The sequence below is a fragment of the Camellia sinensis genome, chromosome 4 (genome assembly GCF_055761805.1).
Source record: "Camellia sinensis isolate YWXY chromosome 4, ASM5576180v1, whole genome shotgun sequence".
Classification (NCBI taxonomy): Eukaryota; Viridiplantae; Streptophyta; class Magnoliopsida; order Ericales; family Theaceae; genus Camellia; species Camellia sinensis.
In genome coordinates this window covers 162,495,305-162,501,305 of record NC_138964.1, presented here as the reverse complement: position 1 = coordinate 162,501,305, position 6,001 = coordinate 162,495,305, and positions in this window count along the sequence as shown.

Below are 6,001 nucleotides of genomic sequence, written 5' to 3'. Positions count from 1 at the left end.
ATGGAGATAGCCAAAATCGCTGCGACTTTGCTCTTATTCTGTTGGCTTCTTTTTTCTCTTCTGGTAGGATGCCGTCTTTTAGGAATAGGATGATGGGATCCATCCAAGAAGGGCCTAATTCTGTGCAACATACTTCTTCTGCTTCGGGGTCTTCTATGCTTGGTCTTGGTAAGAAGTCGACGAGTAATGGATGAGGGATTGATGTATCTGCCATTGAGGCAAGGCCTGCTAGCTCGTCCGCTCGGCTGTTTTCCTCCCTGCCAATTTGTTCTATCCTTACCACATCAAACTTCTTGATCTCTGTTCTGACTAACTCTTGGTACTTGGCCATTCTGTCGTCCTTTGCTTCGTATTCGCCAGAAATTTGGTTTACCACCAGCAGAGAGTCACTGTATACCATTAGTTCGGTTGCTTTCATGAAGTGTGCCGACTTGAGTCCTGCGAGAAGCGCTTCATACTCCGCTTCATTGTTGGATGCTGGGAAGCCAAGGTTGATTGCTTGCTCTATAACCAGGCCGTCTGGAGAGATGAGGACTATACCAAGCCCTGCACCATGTCGGTTGGATGCTCCATCCACAAAGAGCTTCCACATCTCTCCAACGAATAGTTTCCAGCAAGTGGAAGGATCAGACGATGTCGTGAGGTCAAGAATGGTGTTTTCTTCAAGGTCCATGTTGGCTGTCTGTCCTTCGTCCTCTGTTTGAACTGCTGGTGAGCCTTGGTTTGTCTCTTCCTTGTTGTCCTTAGTATAGTCTGCCTTGGTGCTTGATTGACTACCTTCTACTAGGGGTTGCGCTATTCCGGCGTCAACTTCCGTCCCTAGTTCGGTTGTGCTAGTTAGGTCAACTGGGCAGATATGATGACTTCCAGGAGTAAACTCTGCGACGAAGTCTGCCAAAGATTGGGCTTTTATTGCGGTTTTGGGTTGGAATTTGATGTCGAATTGTCCCAACTCTACTGCCCACTTCAAAATTCGCCCACTAAAGTTTGCCCTTTCGAACAGAGCTTTTAGTGGGAAGGCTGTGAGGACGACTATGGTGTGGGCGTGAAAGTAGTGCGCCAATTTTCTGGATGCCATCATTAATGCTAATGCTAGTTTCTCCAAGGGCAAGTACCTTGTTTCGGCTCCCAACAGTGTCTTGCTGACATAAAAGATGGGCAGGTGTTGTATTCCTTCTGCACGAACCAACACTGCGCTAACTGCGTGCTGAGAAACTGCCAGGTACAAAAAGAGTTCTTCACCAGGTACTGGAGTAACAAGTAGTGGTGGGGAAGACATGTATTCCTTCAAGCTTTCCAGAGCTCGATCGCATTCTTCATCCCACTCAAACTTGGCCTTTAAAGCTTGGAAGAATGGTCGTAGTCTGTCTGATGATCTGCTTATGAACCGGTTGAGTGCAGCCGCCATACCAGTGAGATGCTGCACTTCTTTGACTGAGTTTGGTCTCTCCAACTCCTGGATTGCTTTGATCTGGGAGGGATCTGCCTCTATACCTCGGTTGGTCACCAGGAAGCCCAAGAATTTGCCAGATCCAACTCCGAATGCACATTTGGACGCATTGAGGCGCAGCTTGTGTTTCTTCAGGATCTGGTACATCTCGCCTAGATCTTTAAGATGGTCATTCTCATCCTTGCTTTTGACCACCATGTCGTCGATGTAAGCCTCCATTGTTCTGCCTAACAATGGTTCGAACATCTTGGTGACCATCCTTTGGAATGTCGCCCCTGCGTTCTTTAGGCCAAAGGGCATGACCTTGTAGCAATATAACCCCCTTGGCGTTGTGAAGGACGTGACCTCCTGGTCTGGTTCATGCATGGCGATCTGGTGGTAGCCTCTGTATGCATCCAGAAAGCTAAGTCGGTTATGCCCTGCCGTTAGGTCTACCAGTTGATATATCCTTGGTAGAGGAAAGCTATCTTTTGGGCACGCCTTGTTGACTGTTTTGTAGTCGACGCAGACACGCCATTTTCCATTCTTTTTTGGCACTACGACGGTGTTGGAGATCCATCTTGGGTAGTGCACTTCCCTTATCGCTCCTGCCTCCAGCAGGTTACCTACCTCTTCTGCCACTATTTCGGCGTGGTGGAGTGCCGATCTGCGCGTGCGTTGGATGACTGGCCTGGCGGATGGGTGGACATTGAGTTGGTGACTGATGAAGTTTGGATCAATGCCTGGCATGTCGTAGGGCGTCCAGGCAAACACTTCAATATTAGAGGTCAAGAATTCCAAGACCTCTAATCTCTCAGTGCTGGACAATGATGAGCCAAGCAAGAAGAACTTATCCGGGTTCCTCTCATCTATTTTTACCTCCACCAAGTCCTCCACCGCTTTCTGATCAGCCTCTTTGCCGACGTCCGCGAATAGTTCATTACTTTCTGGCTCTTCCACCGAATGAACGTATCCTTTGGCCGCTCGGCTTCCATTCGCTGTGGCGAAGCATTGTTTTGACATGATCTGATCGCCATAGACTTCTTCAATTATGCCGGTGTCGTTGGGGAACCACATCACCTGATGGTATGATGACGCTACCGAACGCATGGCATGCAGCCATGTTCTGCCCAAGATGATGTTGTATGTGGAGGGGACCTTCAATACCCAGAACTCCACTTGTTTTGTTACACTTCCTGCTCTGACCGGAAGGATTATTTTGCCGACAGGCCACTCTGGCATGGAGTTGAATCCAATCAGGGGAGAAACTGCAGGTGCCAAGTCTTTGTCTTGCAGCTTTAGTTGCTTGAACGTGTCGTAATACATGATCTCACATGAACTACCCTGGTCAATCAGAATCCGCTTGACGTCAAAATCCTTGACTCGGAGAGTGACAACCAGGGCATCATTATGGGGGCAGTAAATTCGTTCCAAGTCCTTATCCGAAAAGGACATGACATTTGTTGCCTCTGTCCTCCCCTTCTTGATGACAGGTTGGGCACTTAATACTTCCCTAAAGTGCTCAGCCTTCTTGATTGAACCTCTGAGCTCGCATACGCGCTCAGGTTCAAAAACTCCATGAATTACATTGATAGTGCCTTGAGGTGGTGCATCGATTGGCATTCTATTGGGGTGGTCATTATGATCTTGGGGGGCCGGTTGCGCTCCTCCTTCAATGTATTTGTCCAAGTGGCCTGCTGCCACCAATTCTTCCAAGTGCTGTCTCAGTGGCGTGCAATTCTCAGTTCGGTGCCCCTTTTCTTTGTGGAAGGTGCACCGTGATCTGTCGTCGTAATTCTTCTGAGCTTCCCCAAGCTTGGCTGGCCACTTGACAAATGGCTCGTCTTTTATTTCGCTCAGAATCCGATATATTGGTTTTTTGAACACCGTTGTTATGGCAGTGCGGATTCTCAACCATCTTTTGTCTGGGTCTTCTCCGTTATCACGTCTGCCACGCCCGTTTTTATTCTGCCGATCCACTGTATTGACCTTTGCTGAGGTCTTCTTTTCTAGTACTGTGGTTGTACTAGATTTTGCTTTTGCACGTGCGCCATCCTCTTCTACCCTGATGTGCTGATGCACTCTTTCCATCAGGGCCTCCATGGTGAGGGGTGGCGTCATGGTAATCGAATCCCTTAGTATGTTCCCTACTGGTAGGCCTCTTTTATATTGCGCAATGGCTAGATTGGTGGGGCAGTCTCCAATCTGGTTGAATGTCTCCCAGTAGCGACTGTTGTAAGATCTGAGGGTCTCTTTTTCACCCATGTCGATGGAGAGTAACTGGTCTATCTCCACCGGTGTTTTAGTATTTGTCCGAAACCTCGTTACGAACGCTTCTGCCAATTGGGCCCAGGAGGCTATGCTGCCCTCCAGGAGCTTTTCGAACCAAGTCAAGCCTAGGTCGCCAAGACTTGACGGGAAGAGTATGCACATTAAGGCCTCGTTTCGCCTGTACACAGCCATGACTTGGCGAAAGTGGCTCAGGTGTGAATACGGGTCCGTCTTCCCTTCATATGTATTGAATTTCGGCTGAAGGAAGCCTGATGGTAGGGGCGCGTTTTCGATCGCTGGGACAAACGGCGAAGTCTGTAGTCTTGCCAATGCCTTGTCCGTTGGTTCGTAGGCCGGTTGCGGTATTGGCATTCCAACCTCGACGCTTCCATGCGTCCGAGGAGCCAACCGTTGTAAGGCCGAAACTCGGTGTGGATCCCTTGCCCTGGCATCCTCCTTGCATCGTGCTTTTTCTTCGAGTACGGTTCGTAAGTCGGATGACCTGGGCAACTCCGTTTGTCTAGATCTGGTTTGGTGTGAATGTGAAGGCCAATACGTGCTTCCTTCAGTGTATGATCTTTCGGATCTCGTCCTCTCAGACCTGGAGTGACGAGTCCTTGAAGATAAGGAGTGAGTGTCGCCTGTCCTGAGGCTTCTGCTCTCTCCTTGGGAGGGTGTAGTATTCCTACTACGATTCTCTGAGTGGCGAGGGGGCGTCTTGTGCTTGCGCCCCTCTCCTGTCGCCACATCTTTAGTCTTCATCTGGCGTTTTAATGCTTCCATGTCCGCCGCCATCTTTCGAATTAGTTCATCTTGTTCCTTCACGCGATCTTCCAGGGCTTGGGGATCAATCCTCCTCCTTTGCCTGTCAGGACTTTGAGAGTGACGAGGGCTGCTATTCCGCCTTCCCCTGCCACTCCTCCTGGAATTATGTTGTTGGGGCTCCAAGTCCGCCATGGGAGGGATAGAGGGTAATCCTTCACGCCTTGCGCCCCCGTCTGGAGTTAGCCCGTCGACGGCGGACTGCGGCAAGTCTTCAATGTGTGCCATTGAATGAGAAAATGAGAAGCTTAGTCAAGAGGTTTTGTTCTTGTCTGTTCTTCCCACAGACGGCGCCAATTGTACGGGAAGGAAATAATTCTCCTCGTATAATCCTGTTGACCAAATCCACGCTCCTCCGTACGACGTCGCTTTGTCACCTGAAAACACAAACGTGAGCTAGCCGGCAGGTGTGTGCCGGAAACCTCTCCGATGCCTAAGTCAGAAAACTTGACAAATAGACAAAGCTCTAAGTTCTCAGGAAAATTGTGTTCAATTACCTCCTCCAAGGTGATGTTTATGGGCTTTTATAAGTTTCCCGTGGCACAATCCTGGTAGGACTTGTATTTCTCCATGCAGAGTCCTCCTAGGATTCATACTCCAAAGGATAATGCTTATCCTTTAACACCCTCCCCCACTGCTTTAAACCAAGTGGGATGGTTTTCTCCATGGCCGAACTTCCATGTGACCGAAGTAAAATTGGCTATGCCGAGCCACAAAGGGCCGAACTGTCCTTAGCTCGGTCTTCTCCTCTAACTTCTTACCTCGGCTGCCCCTGTTCAACCTTGGTGTGTTTAGATCAAACTTCCAAGTAGCAAGTTCTGACCGACCTAACCATAGTATGTCACGACCGGACTAAATGCAAGGTCGGACTTACTTCAAACTGCCACCGGACTAATTCTGAGACCGGCCTACCTAGAACATAGTGCGACCGGACTAGCTCTGAGACCGGCCCAACTCCAAGTCGCCTCCGGACCGGAGTAGCTTTACTCTTCCTTGGGCCAAAGCAACTATCCCCTCTTAAGTCGGAGTAACTACACTTCTCAATTTTGGGCTTCAAAGCCCAACTCGCAGCTCGGCCCAATTTTTCCCAAAAATTACCCTCTCAGCAAGTATCATTTAGATGTAGTAGAGTTAAAGTTGCCACAACGTTTATGGGATTCATTAGCACGGTAGTGCAGGTGAGGTGTAGAGGTAAAAGCTATCCAGTAAGAGTTTGTGAGGAGCAAGTCTTGGTGTCTAGAATTGGAGCTTGTAAATGCTCTACTCAGGACTGCTATAGCTCTAACAATACAGAGGACAAGCTTGGCAACCATGGGAGCCCAGAAGTAGAAGAAGTTGCTGATGTGGAAGGTATTATGCACAATGAGGTGGCAGGCCATAATGACTTGGCCTCTCTCTATAGGGAGGACGTGGCAATTGAGGAGGGTAATAAAGGAGGACAGAAGTTGAACGGTTCGTATACATCTGGAGTGGGAGAAT